The sequence below is a fragment of the Mirounga leonina genome, unplaced genomic scaffold (genome assembly GCF_011800145.1).
Source record: "Mirounga leonina isolate KUSES-001 unplaced genomic scaffold, KU_Mleo_1.0 Mir_168, whole genome shotgun sequence".
In the NCBI taxonomy this organism is placed as follows: domain Eukaryota; kingdom Metazoa; phylum Chordata; class Mammalia; order Carnivora; family Phocidae; genus Mirounga; species Mirounga leonina.
In genome coordinates this window covers 18,368,670-18,394,500 of record NW_023270426.1, presented here as the reverse complement: position 1 = coordinate 18,394,500, position 25,831 = coordinate 18,368,670, and the positions used below count along the sequence as shown (strand labels likewise).

General features: G+C 48.4%; 1 protein-coding gene across 1 annotated transcript in view; it reads left to right on the top strand.

Moving 5' to 3' along the window:
* Positions 1–9,006: 9,006 nt before the first annotated feature.
* The window catches only part of FSTL4 (follistatin like 4), a 542,960-nt gene continuing 526,135 nt past the window's right edge, over positions 9,007–25,831 (top strand). Inside the window, exon 1 of the mRNA XM_035014126.1 lies at positions 9,007–9,325. The gene's annotated coding sequence lies outside the window, so the exon portion shown is untranslated. The remainder of the gene's footprint in view (positions 9,326–25,831) is intronic.

Here is a 25,831-nt window from a genome sequence, read left to right as displayed (position 1 = left end):
ATTTTCACTACTTAGAAAGAAAAAAGTCATTCCAATAGTATCGAGAAGTCCAGAGATGAAATGAATTCATTTTCTTCTCTAAAGGCTATAAAAGACCCTGCCTATTGATTCCATCTCTGTGTCCAGTGAACCCGTGTTACTCTACAGTGGCCCTGGGGTTCAGTACTGTAGAAGGATCAGCCCAGGTTTCTGGGCACATGGCCTAAACAGAAGGGTGGGAGCATCAGGGAATCCAAAACCTCCCCCTGCAGAAATATCATGGGCAAGAAGGTAGGTCCCTGAGCCAGGAGAAGTAGAGGGTGGCAGAGCCCTCGATGTCCCACTTCTGCTTCCTTTCCCCTCCCAGAAGATGAGAAAAAAAGTCAAAATGACATGCCTGTGAACAAGGTGCAATGTATGTTTAGAAATACTGCTTGAGGGAGCTATCTTAGGAGTAAGAAAAGCCTTGCCAGTTTTTACTACAGATGGGAGAAGAAAGCCATCAAGGAGATCCCACCACAAGGCAAACATTTTGAAATTTGCCTGTAGCATAGCATGCCAGTTTCTGGAACTCCTGTAGCATAGGAGGCAGTTTCGATTTCTTGGTCCAACAGACTGGGCTTATGGATTAGACATTTTGGCTCCATATGAACTGATAAACCACAGGACCACGATCCAGGGCCCAATTCCCCATAAAGTCCGCCCAGTGCTAACAAATGGGGTGGGGGTACCTTCTATCCTGTAACCGAGAGATTTCATAATTTTTCAGATGGGAATTTAGAACATTTAATAAATTTGCAACATGGCTGATTCTCCATTACCCTTGCCACCTCCCTGCTCTTGGCTTCCACTGAATCTGTGGGTTCACTTGGGGCATGCACCTCTCTGAGCGTTCCAAGGCCAGTGAGGGACAGGGACCCCTTCTAGGGGAGGCTGGCATCCTTGCTTCCATCCCTGGTCTGAAGGACACTCTGGTCTCGTACTGTTTGATTGAGCTAGTTTTAAAGAAGGTGCAGAGAGGCGTGCTCAGTGTGGTCAGCCTCTGGGGAAGCGGATGTTTCTGGGATCTTAATGTTTTCTCTTTTTCCTGAGAAAACCTTTTCTCAATAAAAATGAGTTGTCAGCTGCTCTTGAGGCCCTATAAATTGATTTTGGCTCTGTCCATTACAGGTAGCTTCTGTGCGAAGAACCTATATAAATCTTAGTCAGGGAGTGTTTAAAATGGCAAATTTCAGAGTAAAGGTTTAACAAAAACCAGAAATAAAACTTCAGAAGTAATGGAAGTGTTTATAAGTATCTGTGGAATTCCACACTAGAACAATGAACACAGTTCAGGTGCCAAGAGATTGAGTGAGGTGTTGTGCCATGCGCCTGAGAGAATATCCATCTTTATTTGGCTTCTGCTCACAGGCTGGACTGGGGAGAAGCGTGGCTGTGAGCCGTGCTCCGTGGCTAGGCTCCTGAGGGGAGTTTATCACTGTCAGGCTTCTAGGCCTCCTGCGTGCCTTGCATGATGGGAGGTACTAATAGCACGGAGAGCTCATAATCCCTGCAGCCAGCCATGGGGGATTTGGAGCAATGTGTCTGCATCCTGCTTTCCAGCTCAGGAAACTGAAGCAGACGGGGGTTTGTGACTTGCCGAAGTCCTACAGCAAGGTATTGTTGGAAGCTGGTGGGTAGCCTGTGGTTCACAGGACCCAGCCCGAGTGCTACCTGCTACGTTTCCTTCCTCCTCATTTAACTCCACCTCTCCAGTTACTGACTCTGCGCCGTGCCCGGGCCTCAGCTGGGTGCCAAGTTGTGGCAAGTGCATCAGCATCAGCATGCCAGGGTTTTACTTGACCTCTTCTGGATGTCCTCTCTTCCCTCCACTGGGACCTGCACACAGAGAAGGCAGTGTAGAACAAAGCCACAGTACTGATCACTCATTCATTGGTACATCCATTCATTCAACAAGCAGTTAATGAGCACCAACTCTGTTCCAGGTTCTGTCTAGGTGCTCAATAAGTAATAAAATGGGCAGATGTTTGGTGCAAGGGAAGAGTGTGAAGGTTGGCTCAGCCGGGGTGTGATTGGTGGGTGGGCAGGGGGGCGGGTGGGAGCTTCCCGGAGAAGTAGGGCTGAGCTGTATCCTCAAGGAATGTAGGGTTTGAGAGGACAGGTGGCTTCTGGGTAGGAGGGACAGAACAAGCAAAGGCCTGGGGTATGAGTCCGGGCAGTTGTGTAGACTTGGTCAGGAAACCAGAGAGCAGGTGGGCCGCTCTGGCTCGTATCACCCATGGGCTGGGGTGAGCTTGGTCCTCCTCCAAAGTTGGCTGCTCTGGCCATTGGACTCCAGCCTGGCGTCTCTTGGCTGCACCCTGGAGCTGAAACACGGGCCTCCAATGCTGGGGGTGGGGCCAGCTTCCTTTTCTTCTTATTCTTTCTCTTATTCCTCCCATCTTTGGGGTCAGTGCAGGTCCCCTGCTCCACCAGAAAGCTGCTGCATTATGAGGCTCTCATACCAGCAACCCTTTGTCCTCTACCAGGCAGATCTGGGTCAGATTGTGACCCTTGTGCATGTTTGTCTCTTGTCCAGGTGTGCATCTTATTTCCCTGAGGCAGCCTGGGTTCTCTGAGGGTGGTCTCGCTAATCCCAAAGAGCCCAACACAGGCCTGGACACAGGCTGAGTGCTGCCAGGTAAAAGAGAGGACACCCAGTTATATTTGAATTTCAAATACACAATAAAAAATATTTTAGTGTAAGTAGGTCCCAAATATTGTATAGGAGATTGCATGCCATGTTTGGGACATAATTATACCAAGTAAGTATTTATTATTTATTTGAAATTCACATTTAACGGAGCATCCATTTTTTTTTTTAAAGATTTTATTTATTTATTTGAGAGAGAGAGTGAGAGAGAGAAAGAGCACAAGAGGGGGGAGCGGGAGAGGGAGAAGCAGACTCCCTGCTGAGCAGGCAGCCCGATGCGGGACTCGATCCCGGGACTCCAGGATCATGACCTGAGCCGAAGGCAGTCGCTTAACCAACTGAGCCACCCAGGCGCCCTCCATTTTTTTTTTTTTTTTAACAAAATCTAGCAACTTGGCCCTAAAAGGCTTGCTGATTGGTTATTGAAACTCAAGGATTTCTAGGTTCATGGAACATGCACACTGTTAGGAATTAGATGCACCTAGAAGTAGAGAATGGAACAGACAGAAGCGGATGTTTCTGGGATCTTAATATTAATAGTCATTTATTAACCACGGGGCCTTGAGCAAGTTACTTACCTCTCCAGGCCTTGGTGTTCTCATCTGTGAAGTGGGAACGGCGATAGTCCCTACCCACGAATGAGGAATAAATGAGATAATGCCTGGCAAATCCTAGCACAGTGCCTGGCACTTAAAAGCCTTGACAGTGATAGACACCAGTACTGTGGTTTTTGTTATTTTTGTTGCTGTTGTTGCTACCTCGAGGGGGCCACACAGGTGCTCCGTAGCTGCCCCCAGCAAGGCCTCTGCTCCCTCCACTCCTGCCTCTGTTCCTCGAGGCTGGCCTCTCTGGGAGCCCACCTGCCTTCTCCTGTCCCTTGAGTGCATTTTCTGCGTGAAACAGTCAGGCCTCCGTTCCTGCTGGACACAGTCGTGCCTCCATCCACCGCAGCAAAGATTCTGCCCACAGATGCGGCTTGGCTGGCAAATCCTTTGGTAGACTTTATATTGGGACATAGATCATTACAGACGGGACTCAGGTTTTACAAAAGATTTTAGGAGGTAGATAAATTAGATCATGAAAAGTGCATAAGGGACATCAATTATGCAGGAGCCAGAAGAATGTTATAAAGTGATCTGGCCTTAGCTTTGGCCCATGAAACATTGAACTGTAGCCATGAAAGAGGAAAACATCCCTTGTGTCCTGCTTCAGAAGAGTGGGCTGGTGGGGACACAGCTTGGCCCAAGGGAGGGTGTAGACCACGGGGAGACCTCCTTTGTTTGTGGGTGTCCGAGGAGTAAAAGGCCACCTGAAAGGCAGAGAAAGCTGGCCCTGGGCTTGCTTAGGTGGAGGAGTCCTGGGGCCCCGGGCAGTGGAGGGCCCAGCAGAGAGGCTGTCCTGGGTTCTTAATTCAGGACAGAAAGTGCACGCCAGAATTTCATGGTGGAGTTGGTAGACACCTTGACTCCTCAGAAGTCCCCCCAAAGTGTTATTTTTATCCTTCCTCTTGCCCAGTAGCAGTGCAGACCTGCCCCTCCGTGGGCTGCCATCTGCCGTATTCTCTGGGCCTGGATTATGCTGGTAAACGTGGGCATCCAGGGAAAAGGGGCAGATGAACATGATCCTCTGAACAAACTGTCCGCATTGTCTTCCTCCCTGAAGCTTCAGCGACCGTGGCTGGTCCCACACCTGGCTTCCATGAGCCCTACCTGGATGGTGTCCTGTGCTTCTAGAAGGCAGGCACCTTCTCTTACCCTGTGGGCGTCGGGTTAGGCATGTGGTGCCCCAGCTGAGCCTGCTGTGGGGTGATCGTTTGTTACTGGCCGAAGGTGTCATGGCAAATATTCCCAGGCCTGCCTTCCTATAGTGGCTCATTCTTGGCCCATTGGTGTCCTTTAGCATCAGGGTGTATTTCTACCTGGAGCTGGTCTCTTTGCTTTAGGCCCACCTGTCCCTTGGGGCACAGCTGTTGACAGCCATCGGAAGGACAAGGTGAAATGGCAGTGGTTGGGGTACGTGCAGCCCGCAGCTGCACGCCCTCAGTGGGCAAGTGGAGCGTGCTTCGTTGAGCAAGTATGAAGCAGAGTGGAATGCATTGTGAGGGGAGGCAGGGCGGGAGGTGGGCGAATCCTGTGCTGCCCACTGGTGCCACTCAGCGACCTGCTGGAGGTCACGGTGCCCTGAGGAATGTGTTCTTATCAGCCCCGTGACCCTGTTCCCGGGGCCCTCTGCTCCTTCCTCCCGAAGTGACCATTTCAGCGAATCTTGCTTATTTCTGCCTGAGGCTAGGCAAGAAGACAAACTTTTTCTTGGAGCGCAGGAAGTGGCGATAGGCATTCCTCATTACTACCCCAGGCTTGGGAGAGAGCAGCCCTGTACTGCCACTTGCAGGTTGGGTGGCCTTGGGTAAGTTGCTTACACTGTCTCGGTCTCAGTATTCTCAACTGCAGAATGGGGATACAATGGTGCCCGTTGGCATATAGTTCATACAGACTGAATTCTCGGTTGGGTGCTCTTCGAGGAATGGTGTGTCCTCTCTAGGTGGAAAGATGGGTGTGGGACCTTTGCCCCTGCTTGGCCTTTTAGAGGTTGGAGTTTGGTGGTGGGCACTTGGTCCTCCTGGCCTCAGTCTGTGTATCCTTACAGTATACATAGTATGTGATCAGATTTGCCATAAATATCAGCAAGTCACTTTTCCAGATGTGGAGGCCATTTCTCACCCGGGTATACCTTACCCATCTACTTTAAACTTGTATCACTGGGTCATTAACTGCTATTATTAAGTACAGTAGCTAACATTTGTCTAAAGCTTCTTTGCACTGGGCTAAATGCCCTGTATGCATTCTTTCATTTAACCTCAGAACTCAGTGGATGAAGCAGCTGGTCTAGAGGTGTTAAGTGACATGCCCAAGGTCACAGAACTAGTCCATGATGGAGGCAGGATTTGAACCGGGCAGTCCCACTCAAGGGCAGAGAAGTAACAGGCAGGCCTGCCTGGGAGGAGATTTCCTAAGTCCTGCCTGTTAGCACACCATTCTAGAAGGGGGCAGACTGTGGTGATGGGGGCGGGAAGGAATTTCTCCTGTTTTCTCCAGACCTGGAAGAAGGCGTCCCATGAAGGCGAATTCATTTTCTCTTGGAGTCCAACATTAGTCAAGCTGCTGTAGCTTGCCTTGAACTAAAGACCAGTCTGGAGAGAGAAATGTCCAAACCACTGAAGGATGCTGGCGTGCTGACCAGGACACTGTAGCCCAGCACAGACACCGGAGAAAGGACCCAGGGCTGGCCCAGCCATTCTGTGAGCTGACGGCCGAAAAAGAATTTTGGATTTTGCTCCTTAGGCGTTTTGCACAGTGAAAGGAAAATTTAAGAGAGATTGCATGGAGTCCTAATGAGGCAGGAGATGCCACCACATTGAAGGAAGCAAGAACATGCATGAGGGTATGTGTCTGTGGGGCTGGGGCGTGTCATTTATAGATTTCTATACAGAGGATGCTAAGTTATTGCCTTCGAGGGGGAAAGGTGTTATTGATATTGTGCTAGGATAATAGGCATTAAAGTGGCACTGTCCTTGGGCACGGTTGCAGATTATTGCTATTTATTAAAGCAGCCCTCTGGCCTCCAATGAGCAGGACCCCTTTTGTCTGGTTTGAGTTGTGTGCACATTCAGAAGTCGTGTGGCCGTTTACTTAACTGCCCTGAGCTGGGTCATTAAAAGACACAGAGAAGGTGTCTTAGCAGAAGAAAGCCAAGCTTCTTGAAAAGCTGGAGGGCCGTGGAGCGTGAGCATTTAGGAGTTTCTGTACTTGGGTTCTTCCTTCCAAAGGGAGTTGCTAGAGGTTTGGAGACTACCACTTACCATAGACTTTGTACTTCTTTGTGTGTGTGTGTGGGGGGGGGGGGGGCTGTGTCGATCACCAATGGTGCAAAGCAGTGATTGGAATTCTCACGGAGGGGAGTTGCCCTGTAGCTCGGAGATCTTCCCCGGCTCCCCGATGGGAGGGTTCCCCCAGGGTTCCTCCTGCTGCCCAATGAGCAGTGTGAGGGCCTGCTTTCAAGCTCACTCTGGGCTTCTGGGGGGTCCTTCGGACTGTCTGAGCTGAGAAGTCAGGCAAATTGCCCTTGTTTCTGAGAACAACAGGCAGAGCTGGGGGCTAGGGTTTGGCTGCCTTTTTGCTCTTGTGACAACAACCGTAACCAGTTCTACTTTGAGCTAGGTCTTGGCTCGTGAGAACGCAGGTATCAGCATCACGGCGAGTTTCACAGAATATGGTCACTGCTGGTGTTCCTGGCCTGCGTCCTCCAGCTCTGCCTGGCCAGAGAGGGACTGACGCGGTCCTTTCTGTCCTGGTTGGAAGTCCCAGAGGGAAGTGTCTTACTGGCCTGTCCCTGCTCAAGCACTGGGGGCAGCGTGGGGAGCTCCGAGGGGCCCAGCTTAGGTCAGAGCTCCAATTCTGACCACTGGCAGGAGCTGGAAGTGACAGACAGAACACAGCAGCTCCACTTGCGGTCGTGACTGTAGAGGGGAGAAGTGGCTCCTTGCAGGAGGATGCGTTTCCCGGACGAGGGAAGAAGGTGGCAGAAGAGGCCAGAGTGGGCCGGGACATGCTTTGACCACGAGCGGCAGAGTTAGAGTTGTACGTTTGGCTGATTTCATTGAAGAGATGGTGTTTGATTTAAGTGTGTATTTCTTTCTTTCTTTTTTTTTTTTTTAAAGGTTTTTATTTATTTGACAGAGAGAGATACAGCGAGAGAGGGAACACAAGCAGGGGGAGTGGAGAGGGAGAAGCAAGCCTCCTGCCGAGCAGGGAGCCTGATGCGGGGCTCGATCCTAGGACCCTGAGATCATGACCTGAGCCGAAGGCAGACGCTTGACGACTGAGCCACCCAGGCGCCCCTTAAGTGTGTATTTCTTGATTACTAGTGAGGCTAAATATTTTCCCACAGTTTTTTTTTTTTTTTTTTTTTTGGCCATTTGCATTTCTTTTGTGCATCACCCATCTGTGGCCTTTGCCCATTTTTTTTTTTCTTTTTTTTTGCAGCTGAGTATTTCAGAGGAGCGGGTAGGGTGGATCTGAGTTTGCTCTTTCCCGCTGCCCTTGGTGGGTAATTGTGCCAGCTGTATTTATTCCTGCTTAGAAGAAACCCAGCTAAGCCTTCAGGAGACCAATGTGGAAATGCAAGAAAAATACTCTCTTCTTAATCAAATTTCTTGTATTATGAATGCTTATTAAATATTTTATGTGAGAATTGTAATTACTGATTAAGACCAATATCAATAGCCTCGGATAATCAGTGTTTAATGCTAATTAGGAGGTACTGAGCAACCCCCCAATGAGTTGTCTCTCACAGTTTGGGGATTGTCCTAATTGTCAGCAGGCTGAGCCGGGAGGTGGGCATGCTGGCTGGGGCGGGTGCCTGGGTGTCCGTGTCCAAGCCTAGCTGATGAGCAGGGTGAACGCAGTGTGGCGGGAGTCCCTGCTGAGTCGGGGCGCCCCCCTCAGGTGTGCTGTCTTGCCTGGGGGGAGGCATGGTGGTCCTTGCTGCACCCTTTTGTCTCCAGTCATGTGGTATTTGGGTTAATGAGGTTTCACCTTGAATGGCGGGAGGTTTCCAGCCTGAAAAGTGGGACATAGATCACTGCCTCATCTGTCTGTCTATGGCCACGTGCCTCCTTTCCTTTCCTCTTACACACACACACAGACACACACACACACACACGCATGTGCAGGCTATGGATTAACCATGACTGACTTTGTTTGGAATGTTTCTTTTGAGAGTTTTGTTCTGCCTCTAGAGGGGCACTTGAACTTGCTGCAGGGAGGGACACCAGCTGCAAAATGTCTGAATCACATTCTCATCCCAGCGCTGCCCCCCCGCCCCCCATGGCTTGTATAGTTTGTGGGAGCAGGGAAGGGGCTTTGACCCTGGGGCCCAATGTCTCAGTGGGAGTCCCTCCTGAGAGACTTCCTCAGCCAGGGACCCACGGTTCCCTCCTCCCTGGGCACTGGGCTGGAAACAATCACCCGGGACCATGGTGAAGGGTGAGAAAATGCAGGGCGGAGGGACCGCTCATGCCCCCCGTGGGCAGCCGCTCATGGTGACGCCTCACTGGGGAACGGGCTTGGGGGTCAGAAGCCCAGCCCCACTTGCCTCCCGGTCTGGGGCTTTGGAAAAGTCACAGCACCTCTCTGGTAGGTGCCGCGAGGTGGGATAATGATGCTTACGGTGCAGCAGGTCATTAGACAGCTCTGGAGCCACTCAGCCGGTCTGATTCCCTGTCCACACCTCTGCCCCGCTGCGCGACTGTGGCCAAGTTACTTAACCTCTGAGCCTCGGCTTCCTAAGGTGTAAAATGAGGATACGAACAGTATGTACCGCATTGGGTTATTTGGAGGATTAAATGAGTAGTAAGGAGTTTAGAATAGTGAACACCACACCAGTGCTCATGAAATATAAATACGGTAATCCTCCCTTATCTATCATTTCAGTGGTCCTCGACCAATTGTGGGCTGAAAAACAGATGACCTTCCTTCTGAGAAACGATCAGAAGGTCAGCAGTAGCTGACACTGCCTCACGATGCCTACATCATTCCGCTCACTTCACCTCATCGTGCAGGCATCTTATTCCCTCACCTCGTCATCGTAAGAAGGGTGAGTACAGGGCAATAACATCTTTTGACAGAGAGAGAGACCACATGCACGTAGCTTTTATTACACTGTGTTGTTGTAATTATCCCATTTTCTTATTAGCTATTGTTGCTCTCTTATTGTGCTTAATTTATACATCAAGCCTTGTCATCGGCATGTATGTGTAGAAAAACCAGTATACGCGGGCTTTGGTACTACCGACAGCATCAGGCATCCCCTGGGGATTTTGGAACAGATCCCCTGTGGCTAACGGGGGGACTCCTATTGGTAAAAAGTCACATAAGTTGCCTGGGATGTACGGGGCAGCATTCCCCGAGTGCTCATAACACCCACTGTGCTGGTGCTGGGGACACAAGGTGGGAACGAGCCAGACCGGGTGCCTTCCCTTCCCATCTAGTGGGAGACACAAGGAGACAAGCGAATGTACAAGGTAGTCGCAGATGGTGGGTTTGTGGCGCAGAGAAGACTAACACTAGGTCAGGGGAAGGTGGCGGCAGGTTATTTTAAGTAGGTGGGGCCAGTGATGTTTGAGTGGACATTTACTGGAAGGAAGGAGTGAGTCCTGGCAGGAGGCAGAGGAAAAAGCAGGGACAGGGACCCTCTGCTGATGCTGTAGCTTCTCTGCCCACGTCCCTGCGTGTCCCTTCCCAGGCTGTGCGCACTTCTCCAGTGTGTTCCCTCCCAATTGCCTGTGCCTATGGCTCTTTGTTGGCAAAGTGACCTCAGGCTACTGGAACTGCTTTCCCTCCACACGGAGAGCTGGAAGCACCAGGGACTTGCTTCCCCCCTTGGGGACAGCCCTTCCGGATGGCTGACGGGCACAGAGGTGTGCTCACCAGCTCCTTTGCCCCTGATGGGGTGTGGCTCCCTTTCCCACTGGCTGTTTTGTGGGAATGCTTCCCTAGTAAATCACTTTCACATGAGCCCCCCCTCAGCTTCTGCTTCTAGGGAACCTAAGATAGACCCCGGGTCAGGAGTGAGTGTGACATGTTGAAGGACAACGGGAAGAAGGTCTGAAGGCAGGGAGAGGTTGAATGCAGGGGAGGCCGGAGAGGTGGGCAGGGCTGGGTCACGGGGGCCTTGGTGGCTGTGATAGATTTGAGTCTTTCCGAGAGCAACGGGAGGTTATTGGAAGTTCCTAGGTGGGGGAGTATGTTATATAATTTGTTCTATAAGAGAAGACCCATGGCCACTGTATAGAGTAGACCATTAGGGGGCAAGAGCAGAAGTGGGGAGACCTGCTCGCAGGCTATGGTGGTTACCCTAGAGAGTGGGCTTGGACTAAGAGGGTGGCCAAAAGGACAGATCTGGGATTTATTCTGAGGATTGGTAGGTGATCGATGAATAGAATGTTTAGACACATGCATTTTCTCGAAGTCATAGCAAGTCTAGGAGTTCAAAATGAGGACTGTGCTGGGCCTGCTCTATTGGGCCTTCCTCCAACCCCACTGTGGACACATGCAGAGACCTCTCCTTCTCCTGAGCCCTGGAGGCTCTGTTGGAGCCTTTCTATGGCATCCCTCTGTACCTTGTCCCTGGGCCTTGAGGAGGGATTGTGTGGGAGGGCCGTGGGCAGGACGTGAGCACTTGGGCAGACCCTGCCTCTCCCTGGGCCTGTCTCCTTGCCTTAGGCAGAAGGCAGTCAGAGGTGGGAGTGCTGAGATCCCTCTGAGGCCAATTCAGGGGCTTTGCAAAGGGATGTTTTAGAGAGAGGAGTTGTCTGGGATGTGGAAGGCCAAGGGGTTCCTCTCGCGCAGTGTCACCTGCTGAGATGCAGCCTCTGTAAGCTGGATGGAGTGGACCCAATATGCATACCAGTCTCCCACCGACTTAGAGTTCCTGTGGTCTTCCTGGGGACACTCCTTTAAAGGCAAGGGCCAGATAAAGCCCACTTAAGATGAGATTGGGTTGAGTTGGAATCCATTTTGCTTCTTCAAAATACCATTTCCACAGAAAGCAAGACAGTTGTTCTAAGTTCTGTTTCTTCCAGAAATTAAGTATCTGAAATGTTAGAATATTTGGCTCTGACTTTGAGGTCCCAGGGGACAGTTCTTTAGAAAAACATAAACTCTTTTCTGCATGAGACATAGAGGTCTGTGGTGAGCTTCTGTGGGAGGTGGGCTGTTTTTGAGAAAACTTTTCCCCCAGGCTATACATCTTTTCATGATCTGAATATAAATAGGATGCTGCAGGTCTATGGTTTGGTCCTTGGGGCACATCTGATGGGCAGACATGGAAAGTCTGTGTTCCCGGGTACTAGGTAGCCCCCCACTCAGAGATCCCGAGACCCCAGGGAGGCTAGGAAATCCCACCTCTAGAGCCTCTAGAGCCCACTCACCAGCCGAGACCCCCAGTTTCCCCAGAAGTAAACAGTGATATCTATCTATGGGAACTTTTAAAATGAAAATATCCAAACCTCCAACCAGAAATTCCACTTTTTTGTGTCTAGTCTAGAAACATAGTCCTAATGTCTCAAAGAGTCATTTATGCAACTGTTCAGTGCAATTTCTTTTAACAGGGACAAAATGGAAACAACCTTAAATATCCTGAATATTAAATAAACTGTGGCATAGCCACATTAGCTAGTATTTAAGGTTAAGAATCCTTAAGCTAGATGTGTCTACAGTGTTGTGGAAAGACCCCCAAGCTTTATTACTAAGTGGAGAGAGTAATTCACAGAATAAATTTACATAACATGCCATTTATGATAACTATTTCTCTGCATCCATAAGAAGCCAGCTGAAGACAGTGATTGTCTTGGGAGGGGACTGGGATTAGAGGAGGCATCCTCACAGGGGACTTTTGTTTTGTACTTCCAGTTTGAGTATTTTTAAAATGAGAATATTTTCTCAAAACTGCGTGTATAATTAAGAACGTTATAACAGGATATAAAGTAATTGATGCCTATTGTAAGAAAAATTTAAATACAGAGACATGTCCTCCCGTGCCCCACTGTTAGCATTTTGGTGCATTTCTGTCCAGTCCATGTTTCCCTTATGCATTTTTACACAGCATTAAGCATTTGTATAAACATATATAGTTTTGTACCCTGCTTTTTCCTCTTAATAGTTTGTTGTAAACACTTTCTGTGCTGTTTCAAACTCTCTGTAAATACCTTTAATAGCTGTGGAATTTTCCATTGTGTGTATTTAGCCATTTCCCATTTTATTTTATTTATTTTTATTTTTTTACCACCAATTTTCTTTTTTCTTTTTCTTTTTTTTATTATGTTATGTTAGTCACCATACAGTACATCATTAGTTTTTGATGTAGAGTTCCATGATTCATTGTGTATAACACCCAGTGCTCCATGCAATATGTGCCCTCCTTAATACCCATCACTGGGCTACCCCCCCCCCCCCAAAACCCTCAGTTTGTTTCTCGGAGTCCTTCCCATTTTAAAAGTGATCTCCATTTGCTTAGGAAATCTTCCACCAGTCCAGGGAGACAACTAAAATCGCTTCTCTTCCCATGGCTGGTCCAGGGCTAGCACATGAAATGCAATCAGTGCATGTGGGCTTGCGTGTGGATGTGTATGCATGAGCGTGCACATATGTGCATGTGTGCGTGAGTGTGACGGGAAGCTGAGAGACAGTCCAAGAGGAGGACTAGGCATGGCTCTCCTGGGGTTATTGAGGCAGAAGAGGCTGGGCCACACATTCCAGCCAAAGGCTGGTGGTTCAGGTCAGTGGTACCTTTTGGATGCACAGTACCTTTTCTGAGATGATTGACAGTAGATGGCATAGCAGTATCCTGTAGTGGGGCCCTAGAGTCCTGGGTGGGAGACCTATCTCGGCACCATCTCTTCCCCCCTCTCTGGAAAACCTTTTCACCAGCTTGCACACCATTTTATAATCTGAATACAGCAAAGGAGATTTCTGGAGGTATGTTCTCTGGATGGTCAGTTCCAGGCAGAGCCTTGTTTGTTCCCTAGAGGAGGCCCCTGTGGGCAGGCAAGGAGCAGCTTTGCCCTTCCTGCCTGTAGACCTTAGTTTTCTGCTCTGAGAAGTGAAGTTGCCTATGTCAGTTAGGATCTCAGCAGGAAAGGGACAGAAAACCCAGAAGGGCAATGTCAGAGAGGTTAAAGAAGTGACTGTTTACAATGACATGAGCAGCAAGGTAGGGTGATGTACCCAGGGCTCAGAAAGCATTAGTACCCTGGGCTTGAAAGGGGTAGGGGGGCTGTTAGGAACTCAGGGAGAACTGCAGTCATAGGAGGGAAGCTTTGGGGTAGAATCTGGCCGTGAGCTGTGATGTAAACTGATTTTTGGCTAGAGGGAACTGGGGAGACCCTACGTCCTCTATGCCTCCCATTTCCCAATCTCCTGCTGGTATATATGCCCATTGGTAAACCCACCCGAGAGCCAGAGGCGACAAGGGAGCCTGGATGATGTCGTCTGCCTAGGCCAGGGACCCAGGGCCCAGAGCGAGGTGGAGAAGGGTGGAGCGCAGATCGGGAGGGCACACGGAGACTATCCGGCACATTCAGTCCCTGTTCTACTCCTTTGTCAGGGGAAGCACTATGGGCCCAATACCATGGACACACAAAGATGCATTGGCTCTTGGATCTTAGTGTGGAGTTCAATTCCATTATATTCCTGCCAGGAGTCTAATGAAAATGTCACTGTTTCCTGGTGCCCTTTCGTGGTGGGAAAAAAAATAAACCATTAACTCAAAACATCGGTGCTGCGATCTCTCTGCAGCTCATTATGAGGCACAAGATGCTTATCATAGCTTTGGTTGTTCAACACCCATTCCGTGTGTCATTGATCCTCAGCCAACACCTGGGCTGGTCCGCTTCTATTTTTTAACCTGGTCATGTGACCTAAAACCTTTGTTCGTACGGGATCAGGGTATTGTTGAGTACATGAATAAGAGCCTTTGTTCCTGTCACCATGGCTACTTTTTCCAGGGTCCTATTGATCAAGTGTGGGGTGTTTGGGGACATCAGTGACTGGCATACACAGAGAAAGGTCCTTTCATCCATCTGATGATTGAGAGCCTTTTGTGCCATGAATTCCCTTTGGTAAGCATACCTATGGGACATGGATGTCTTCACACGTTCCCTGAACTCACTCTGAGTGGCTCACTCTTTGTCACCAATATGTCAGTCTTACTTGTTCTTTGTTTCTGACCAGCTGTCTGCCTGTTAGTGACTGACTAATCAGGACAGATGGATCGGGCTCTCTTTCCTTCCATGTGATGTGGACCACTGCATGCATTTTCTGAGTTTCTGCCCTCAGGGAGGACTTCCCCTCACCATTGTCTTCCAGGGTCACCCTTGAGTGGGATTGCAGTATGTTCTCTGTTCATTTCCGACTTGTTTCAGCATACTGTGCAAACCATCAATAAACCAGGCCATATCACCACTGCCCCAGTCTTCACTGATTATAGAGAGCTCCCTCTGAGCATAGGTGTGGCTTGAGGCAGGCATAGTGAAGCAGTAGGAGTTTAAGTACCATGCGAGTCTGAGCTATCTGCTATACAATCTACTCTTACTTCTGGACCTGCTTGATCTTGTAGACACCATTTCCATTTCACAATGGAATTCTGCTGTGTACTTCTAATGTTATGATTTAGTAGATCATATAGCACTCAGTGCATGCATGAAGGGTAGTTGGTGACACATGGTCACTTGGTGTCCCATGGTCTGGTGTAGAGTCTTTTCCATGGCATCCATAGGAAGCCAGAAGCTGCTTCACACAAGGAGTACTGTTATTAGCAGAATTTCTTTTTTTTATTAAAGATTTTTATTTATTTATTTGTCAGAGGGTGAGAGAGAGCAAGCCCAAGCAGGGGGAGAGGCAGGCAGAGGGAGAAGCAGGCTCCCCACTGAGCAGGGAGCCTGACGCGGGACTCGATTCCAGGACCCTGGGATCATGACCTGAGCTGAAGGCAGACGCTTAACCGACTGAGCCACCCAGGTGCCCCTCTTATTAGCAGAATTCTTATTCTAAAACCTTGGGGCCTGTACTGTAATTTTCCTATTAGGGCTTGCTAGAAGTTCTATACTCTATATGACATCTCTGTGTACCACAGATATTTCTAGTACAATTGAATGTGCTGGGTCACCAAATAACAGAGCAACAGAGCAGCTTATAGCCAGGACCTTCTGTAGAAACTTCTCTCGATCCAGACTGCTCTCAAAACTGGAAGAATTACCAGTTATCAAGCAAGAGGTCAGTGCAAGATGTCCAAATGTGTTATATGTGTCCTCCACAATCCAGAGTGACCCACTCAAGTGGTATGTTCTTCTTTGTGGCAAATGGCAGAAAGAAAAGCAGCATTTTGTAATTTTAGAGGGGATATATACCTAGCCGTTCTAGACTGCTGCATCCTTAGAAACTTCATTTATGTGTCAGGTCCTTAAATTTTTGTAGAGTTCATCACTTATTTTCGGCCATGTATATGTCTTGCTAAAATATGCATGGTGCTCACTCATTCCTTCTCAACAGGTCCAATTAGCATAATTATATTAACATAATAGACTCCTGTGATTTTCTCTTGTATAGCAAGACATAAATTAAGACTAAATTGTGACAGTGAATGGACTCTTGTAACAGAACGGGAGAGCGGGCAGAACTTTGGGATGAGATCGTGAAGGCATACTGCTATCCCTGCCATGTAAAAGCAAGTGGCTTCTGAGTTTTTGTATGGACTAGGCTTTGCTACATCCGTAACTGCACACCAGACCTCTGTGCAAGGGAAATCTGGTTCCCTTTTATGAAGATGAGGATCTGCTTCAACCAGTGAGGAAATTTCAAGAGGATCTAGGGGTTCAAAGTTCTCATCCCCCTAAATGTCCCCATTCCATGTATCAGGATCTCATATCTTCTCCACCAGTGCCTTTACCTTTAGCACAGTGTTTCACAACCTGAACACTACTGAGATTTTGTGCTAAAGAATTCTTGTGTGTGTGTGTGTGTTTTCTAGGCATTGTGGGATATTTACAGCTTCTCTGGTCTCTTTCCACTAGATACCAGGGTGACAATGCAGAATGTCTCCAGATACTACCAAATGTTTCCTGGGAGGCAGATTGCTCCCAGGTGAGAACCACTGCCTTAGCATAAGTGATCTGGCAAAGATTCCTTTTTTTTTTTATTATGTTATGTTAATCACCATACATTACATCGTTAGTTTTTGACGTAGTGTTCCATGATTCATTGTTTGCATATAACACCCAGTGCTCCATGCAGAATGTGCCCTCTTTAATACCCATCACCAGGCTAACCCATTCCCCCACCCCCCTCCCCTCTAGAACCCTCAGTTTGTTTCTCAGAGTCCATAGTCTCTCATGGTTCATCTCCCCCTCCGATTCCCCCCCCTTCATTTTTCCCCTCCTGCTACCTTCTTCTTCTTTTTTATTTTAACATATAATGTATTATTTGTTTCCAAGGTACAGATCTGTGATTCAACAGTCTTGCACAATTCACAGTGCTCACCATAGCACATACCCTCTCCAATGTCTATCACCCAGCCACCCCATCCCTCCCACCCCCCACCACTCCAGCAACCCTCAGTTTGTTTCCTGAGATTAAGAATTCCTCATATCAGTGAGATCATATGATACATGTCTTTCTCTGATTGACTTATTTCGCTCAGCATAATACCCTCCAGTTCTATCCATGTCGTTGCAAATGGCAAGATTTCATTCTTTTTGATGGCTGCATAATATTCCATTGCATGTATATACCACATCTTCTTTATCCATTCATCTGTCGATGGACATCTTGGCTCTTTCCACAGTTTGGCTATTGTGGACATTGCTGCTATAAACATCGGGGTGCACGTACCCCTTCGGATCCCTACATTTGTATCTTTGGGGTAAATACCCAGTAGTGCAGTTGCTGGATCGTATGGTAGCTCTATTTTCAACTTTTTGAGGAGCCTCCATCCTGTTTTCCAGAGTGGTTGCACCAGCTTGCATTCCCACCAACAGTGTAGGAGGGTTCCCCTTTCTCCGCATCCCCCCCAACATCCATTGTTTCCTGACTTGTTAATTTTAGCCATTTGGCAAAGATTTCTATTAATTGGTCCCCAACACTGTAATGCTTATGCTTAGGCTTTATGCCTGATCCTCAGCCCTATCTGCCCTGCAACGTAGGTGATGAGACAGTCCTTCCAGACCTGCGTGGAGTCTTCCTGAATGTCTACCTGTTCTTTTACTCGGGGATTCAAGGTTTTCATTGTGTTTTCCTATGGATGTATTCTCCCTCAGTGGTCAGAAGCAGTTGGCTCCTCCCAGTGTCTTTGCAATCACCATTGTCCCTTCGTGACAGAGTTCAAGAGCTGTCTCAGTTCCCGGGACTCTGTCTTCTTCTTCCCTTTTTTTTTTTTTTTAAAGATTTTATTTATTTATCTGACAGAGAGAGAGACAGTGAGAGAGGGAACACAAGCAGGGGGAGTGGGAGAGGGAGAAGCAGGCTTCCCGTGGAGCAGGGAGCCCGATGTAGGGCTCGATCCCAGGACCCTGGGATCATGACCTGAGCCGAAGGCAGACGCTCAATGACTGAGCCACCCAGGCACCCCCCGGGACTCTGTCTTCTACCTGCACTCCATCCTGTGTCATCATGGCGATTTGAATCATTGTAATGGCATTGCTCACCACAGATTATCTCTATCCCATCTACCCTTAGAAAGAGGCTTATCCATGCTCTCATCAAATATGTAAGTAGTGCAATCCCCCTATCCCATTTTTAGGGCCTATTTCCTGGGGCCACTTCCAGAACCAAGTAAGAGAAAAATGGCATGCTCAGAAAAGCAACTAAAGAACAGTTAACAAAAGGACTGTCTGTAAGGGGGTGGGAGCAGAATGCAGGGAATCAACAAAAGGATGGTGAAGCAGGAGCCAGTAAGAGCAGAAGCCATGACCTTCCCTGGACTGGAAAAGTAGAGGGAGGATCCGTCCTGGACCCGGTGAAGGCTGTAGGCAAGGGGGACGGTCTCTGCTTACAGCTGTGGGTAGAAATGTGGCTGCTATAAGATCGCTGCCTGGATGGAGAGGATGTGGGGGAATAATGCTCTAACGTCTTTCCCTTCCTCCCCTCTCATCTCCTGGTGCCTCGTCCTGGCTGGACTGGAAGCCAGTGGGGACTGAAACCCTTTTATGCAATTTTGGCGGGTCAGCCTCCCAGGGCACAGAGCAAGGGTAGAGGAGGCTGGAAAGGAATATGGAGGACAAACTGGGAATGTGGTCAGCAGGGTGTTTTGTGTTTTTTCCATATGAATATTAAAACTTTTTTAATTTGAGCGTAGTTGACACACAATGTCACGTTAGTTTCAGGGGCACAGCATAGTCTTTTGACAAGTTTATATGTTACCCTGCACTCACCCCAAGTGTAGCTACCATCTGTCCCCATACAACATTATTGCAATATCACTGACTGCATTCCTTATGCCGTACCTTTTACTTCCACGACTTATTCATTCCATAACTAGAAGACTGCATCTTTTTCTTCCCTTTAGCCATTTTGCCCATCCATCAATCTGTTCTATCATATGAACATTTTTTTTGCAGTAGTTTAATCTCTCAGCCCCCCAAAAAACTGAAAAAAATTACTTAATCATTTTTGAGTGGTACGTAATAAAGACGTAATTTTAACTTAAAAACTGGGACCAGTATTATTAAAGTTTATATCAAGTCTATTCCACAAATAGCACTTAATACTATTAATAACATATTAGAAATTTAAACTTTTTACCCATTTAACAACTGATCATAATTTAATAATAATAAAAATAGTGGCTAACATTTATTTTGTGCTTTCTCTATATTAGGTGCCATTGTAAGTACTTTGCAGGCTTGAATTGATTTATTTTTTTTTTAATTAGGTCAGAAAAAGTATGCTTTGCCAACAAATAAGTTATGACACCTGTCATGTTTGTTGGCGACTGAATAGGTCTTGAAGCACAGACTGAAATTTAACCATGTGATTCAACATCCAACAGACGAAAGCTGCTTTCTTGACCTGGAGTTTTGGATTCTCGTGTTTTGCCCTAAACAAGCAAGCAAACTGGTGGTTTACTCTGACAGTGTTTGCGTTCTGTGTTAAATGACAAGAAAGGAGAGATGGCCTCATGCTGTTACATGTAAACACTTTGCCACTAATAACATATTGTGTGTATGGGCAGTCTTTATTCTCGACACGTGAAAAGCCAGAGTGGATATAATTGTCAGTACATTTCCTTTCCAAACATTCACATTTAGAAGCAGCAGAGATAGCTAGATGTACAAGATATGATTTCTGATCAGATGGCTGCAACTTACTTACCTGGCAAAAACCATCCCACAGTGATTTTGTAGAATTATTACCATTTTTTACAGTCTCCATTAATTTGTTATATTTTAACATCAGTGTTTTCTATGCTTCCTGACTTGAACCAATGGCCCATTGTGGGTGTAATGAAATAATGTATGGCTGAGAATAGGACATTTAAAAGGAGTGTAACGATCAGAACCCACTGTGGCAGTTAGCACTTTTTCAGCTAAGTTACAAATTGATGGAGAAACCGATTTGTTAGCATGTTCATCTGACCGCCACGATGGGCCGTTCTTGCCCCACTGGCGCATTAAGGAGTTCTTGAAGTTTTGAAGAATTATTTTATGTAGTTGTTTTTTTTATTTTTTATTTTTATTTATTTATTTATTTATTTATTTAAAGATTTTTTTTATTTATTTGAGAGAGAGAGAATGAGACACAGAGAGCATGAGAGGGAGGAGGGTCAGAGGGAGAAGCAGACTCCCCGCCGAGCAGGGAGCCCGATGCGGGACTTGATCCCGGGACTCCAGGATCATGACCTGAGCCGAAGGCAGTCGCTTAACCAACTGAGCCACCCAGGCGCCCTGTAGTTGTTTTTTTTAAATGGAAGTGGAAATCCTTGTTTATGAACGTGAATCCTTGCTACCGTCTGTAACCCCCAAAAGGTTTATAGATGGCTCTTTGTGTCAGGCAGTGCAAGGGGCGCCTCTGGGCCTGCTCTGGTTTTGCCCCAGAAGATGCTGTGGGCCGCATGAGCTTTGCAGGAGGCAGGGGAGGGATGACGAGGCTCCACGGAGCGGGGAGCCAGCTTTCCTGAGGCCAGGTGCCCAGCACGTCAGAGCCGGAAGAGGCGTTGGGGTCATAGAGTCCATATTGCCTTGATATTCCCTATTGAGGGGGAAGCAACTGCAGAGGTTTCAGTGTCAGAGCTGGGATGAGAGCAAACACTCTCTCTTTTCTCCTTATAAAGGATTCCAGAAAATATTTGCTGTACATTTCCCACCTTCCCTGGGGATCACAGATTCTCATTTCCTGGGTCAGGCATGACATCTGTCCTGGTCAGCTGTGCCGCATGGTCTGCTGAGCCTGGGTGAATGGCAAAGGTGGGCATTTATCTCTGGAGTCCAGGAGTGATTTCAAATCCTGACCTCTGATGTGTACCTGGGGCCGGTCGAGTAGATGTAGGTATATGCGGTTTTCTTGTGGGTTTAGACAGCAACACTCAGAGAACCTTCTTTGAAGCCAGGAGCTGCTGGTAGGGCCAGTAAGCAGACCCTGAGATGAGTAGACTCTGTGTCCTATTTGGAGAAGCAGTGTGGCTCTCAGCACAACAATCTTTGTGATCGGGAGGGCAGACCCAGAGAGCCTCGAATGCAGACAACAATGGCTATCTTTCTCCTGAGTCAGGGTGCCCCAGCAGTGGAGCTAACTTCCTTGCATTGGAACACTTTTCAAAGCCTTTTAAACTGGAGCTTTATTCTCTTTTCCCTTTTTTCTCCATAACAGAAGGCTCTCTGTTCTCTGAGGCAAGATTCAGGGTCATCTTTTTGCTGCTGGGTGGCTCCACCTGCCACCCTGCCTAGCAGAGAAGCCAGGCCGAGAGTGGTGGGGCAGGAACAAGAGCAAACTTTGCACAAGGATGAAATTCTCTCTGCATGTGTGCCCGTAGCCATGGCAGGTCAAGTGTTCGGCTCTGAGGGTGTTCTTCTGCGAGGTGTAGGGAAAATTCCATTCCCATGCATTCAGGAAGGTCTCTGGTCTCTCACCTGCTCTTCTACCCCGGGCTCAGGCTGAATGTGAGCTCAGAGTGGCTGTTGTCTCATCGGTCACTTAGAACTGTGGTTTCTGTCCTTTGTGGGTTTGCAGAGCCCTTTGGGAATCGCTGAAAGTGATGGAGCGTCTCCTCCACGAAATGCTCACGGCACAGGTGCGCTGGGTTCTGTGGACGCTTTGGCGGTGGGGTCAGTTCCCACAAACTCTCCAGCAATCCATACACTTAGGGTTCAGGATGCTGAGGTTGACGACATCCGCAGTTGTGGGTAGCGCAGGGTTGGCCTCCCCCGTGCGCCCCCCCCCTCCCCCCCCGCCGGGTGTGGGCCGCTACCAGCTGCCTGCGCATGGACGGATGGCTGCTAGGCCGGATGTGGGCCCCATGTGGAGGATTGCCTTATGTCGGGAAGATTTGACTGTTAAAAATCCTCTACTTGGTGTTTCTTTTTTGGGGCTCCCAACTTTTCTCCTGCTTCACTGACTCATATTCTTCCTCCTCTTTTGTCAACATGAGTATTTTTCAGAGTTCTGGTGGTGGACCTTGTGCCTTCTTTCTAAATCCTCTCTCTCTCTCTCTCTTTTTTTTTTTTTGCCAGTGATTTCCCAGTGAGTTTTCAGTCCCGCGTTCCCTCTTGAGCTCCAGACCATTTCCAGTTGCCACAAAGATGCCCCTTAAACCCGCCTGCCTCCCGAGCCCCCACCCCTCTTGCAGCCCACGCACCCTGTCCTTACTCTGTGCTGACGGCCTGCTGGAGCCATGGGAGGCCCCCTGATGCCCTCCTATGGATGTGTTCCCTGCTTTCTGCCCCACTGTCATGGCCTGGTTCCTGTCCCCCTCTCACCCTCTGGAAAGTTACAGAATTCTTCCAGGCACCTCTTAGCTGGCTTGTCCTTTGAATCATATTCTGAATTGCAGTCCTGTTGCCTCCGGGCTTCGAAACCTTGTTTGCGCTCCATTCCCTATAGAGGAGGAGGTCCCTGGCAGAGGTGCACGAGCGGCTCTCCACGATCGGGACCCACCATCGCAGGGGCTGTGGACACCATGGGGGTACTCTTCATCTCCGCACATCGTCACGCGCAGCGCCCTGCAGCTGCCAGTGCGCACCTCCGACTCTCAGGGCCCACGGCATAGCTGTGCGGAGAGTGGCTCTGGCAGCCAGGGCACGGGGTAGGCTAGAAGCCAGGGAGTGAATGCTTCGCCCTCCCCCCAGAGCAGTCCTCAATAAATACATGACTGAAGGGAGCTGACATGTAAACACCCCAGCTTCCTTGTCCCTGGGGTGGGATAACTCTGAGGGGGCACGCTCCGCATTGGCTCCCAGAGTCGGTAACAGAGCTAAGAGTTGCCTTCACAACTGGTGTTCCCTGGGACCTTCCAAATACACTCCTTACACTCAAGCTCTTATTTCAGGGTCTGCTGTGGTGGTGGTGGTGGTGGTGGGGACCCAAATGAAGTTGCCAACTGACCTTTTCCTAACTACCCCCCTCACAAAGGCTCTGCTGTTCCCTGTCCATGTTTTAGCTCCATTTGAGCTTGTATATTTGCTCCAGACAGGTCCTCCACCTAGGATGTGTTCCTGCTTCTGCCTTCTGGAATCCTGCCATTCTTCAGGGTCACTCAAAATGTGGTGTCTTCCAGGAAGCCTTCCCAAGGACTCTAGCCCTCAGCATTCCCACCGTGCTTACTGTGGACACCCATCTCTCCATTATACTGTTGTTTATTGGATTCGATGTCTGTCTGCTCTGTAGGAATGAGGCCTTTGAAAAAAAGATGTTTTTATTCACCCAGAGTCTGGCACTTGGACCTCTGACAAATGCTTGTTGCATTCAACTCCCTCAGCTCCCCCAAATCATTGTGACCCTCTCCTTACACCCACTTTAGTAAGACATGCATTCTGAGCCTCATTGGCGGGGTGCCCTGCATTTTTTCTTTGGAGGCAAGTTAAGTCTTCCTTTTTGAACCATCCCTCAAACTCGAGGCGACCAGTATGCTCAGACAGTGAACTAACTATGCGTTAGGCGTAGGGGCTGAGTGGATAGGAAACCGCAAGGCTGAGTCTTCAATTCAAAATGCTTACAGTAAACTCATTAGTTCAGGGGTTGGCAAACTTCTTCTCTAAAGGGTCAGGCAGTAAATAGCATGGGCTTTGTGGGACATATAGGATCTCTGTCTCTTATTCTCCCCTCCCTCCTCTTCTTCCTCTTCCTCCTTCTTCCTGACTACGCTTTAAACATTTAAAAACCATTCTTAGTTCTCAGGCACTGCAAAAACAGGCTGTGGGCTGAGCCCCCATAGTTCAGTGACTCATCCAGGGAGCGTTTATTGAGCGTCTTACCCTGTGCCTGGGCCCTTTTTGGGAAAGTTAGGCTTTCTGACACGTCCCCTCTGAGGCTGAGTATATACCTGGCAGGGGGGGAAAGAGCCCTGAGAAGCTGGAATGAGTTGACCACAGTGTCCACTGTGGCCAAGCTGGGGACGCGGCGAGAATCTCCTTCTCTGCCCCGTCCCTGTTCTTTCTCTGCATGGCGGCTTTCTAGCAGCGTGCCTTGCTATGAGTGTGATTGTCATTTTAGCTGGAGGCTGGCTCTCCCCTCATTGCTAAAAGGCTGCCCCATCTGACTGAATTTTCTGTGTGATGATGTCATCTTATCTCTGCTTTTACTTTAGAGACTGACTCTGTCTTCACTCCCTACCAGGCCCCAGTCCTTTACTTCTTTGGGGCCATATTAGCTATGTGCATTTCTCCTGTTGTGATTTCCTCCCTCCTCCACCGTCCTCCACCTCTGGTTTCACTCAGCTCCCCTCCTTTGCTGCCTGTTGGGAGCCCTCCCATCTGTCTCTCATGCTTATAGTCATTCTCTTCCATTGCTGGTCCCCATGGCTGTGTGGTGTCACAGGCCCTGACATCAGCCCGGGGTCAGAGCCGGTCAGGGGCTGATGAGGGGTCCATTTGTTGACTGCCACCCAGCGCAGTTTGGGCCTCACATTTCCCTGCCCTGCACTATCCACCGTGGCGGATGGCTTTGTGATGAATGAGATCCCGGGGTGTCTTGTCCTCTGCACTGCAGAGGAGTTAATCATGCACTGGTTAATTTGGTCTTTGTAATAGGTAATAAAAGATAACATTTTCTCTGAAAAGCTCTTCGTAGAGGTACAGATGCACAATAAGTAGAAACCTTATGTCTTAAATCCACCCCACCCACTGGCTTTCTTCACTTATAGTTACCCATTCTACAGAAATCCATTCTAACAAAGAGGAGAGATGAATTTGCACATTCCAGAGTTTCCCTTGGTTTGCCAGAGAATTCATTGCCAGCTTTTATGAAGTAGTGATCTCCCTAGTGCATTTTAAGTGGTTTTATTTGCAAGGTTTTGATTCAGGTATAACTTTTCAGGAGCATAGGGAGTGCATAAAACGAGGCATATTCATGCTCACCTGGAGCAAATTGTTACCCCGTGTATGTGAGGAAAAGATCATTTGCAAGTCTGATGTGGATGTTCTACCCCAAATCCCACAGGGCAGTTAGTTCATGTTCCATAATGCAGATTTCTCCTACTCTTTTATCTTAAGAAGCTCACCTGTAGGAATCTGTCTTTGGAATGCAGGAAAGTCAAGATCTGAGGCTTCAGGTTGAATGTGATTATGACCCATTGAAGGAATTCAACAGATCATGGTGGCATATGAACAGACCCCTTAGAGAGCTCTGCCCACTGAAGAAGGACTTGTATCCAATTTCTCTTTGCTCAGAGGTTCCTAACCTGGTGTTCTCAGACCCCAAGAGGTCTACCCATGGGCTTCAGGGACCCACCAGCCATCTAACAAGGCATGCAGTTTTCAGTGCCTCTGTTTATGTGCATTCTTTTGGGGAGAGTCTAAGGCTTCCTTGGGATTTGCAAAGGATTTGGGACCCTAAAAAAAAAACTCACCTGTGGTACGGTCTCAGGAGATGAGATGCTCCATGAAGGTGGATCCTTTGGCTTGTTCTCTGCGAGGTCCCAGTTCCTGGAACAGTGTTTGGTGCATTGTTGGTGCTCAATACACATATGTGGGTTGAGTGATTCAATAAGTAAATGAATAAAATGGCAGCACCGGGACATGAACCTGGGCTGCTCTGTGATCCCAGAGCACTCTGTACCGTATCCTCCCAGAGGAAAGAGGCTACTTTGGTTTTCCAGGAAGGCTGGGCTGGCAGTTGGGCATAGACGAGAAAGGAATGGCTGTATTCACTGAAGACCCAACATGTGAATCAAAGACCCAAACTGCCACAAATAAATCTTAAAGCAATAACCAAAGCAAAGACTACAGGAGGAAAGACAAATTGGATTCTCTGAGGCTCCCTTGCTGAGCAGTTACCCCTGAGGCTGGGGAGAGTTTGGGCTTTGGCCAGCCCTGCTGCTGGTGGCTGGGAACCTAGTGCAGAGCACTTCTGAGGTTACTAGAATGGGAAGCAGCTGCCTTGGGCTGGTTTGGGCTCTGAC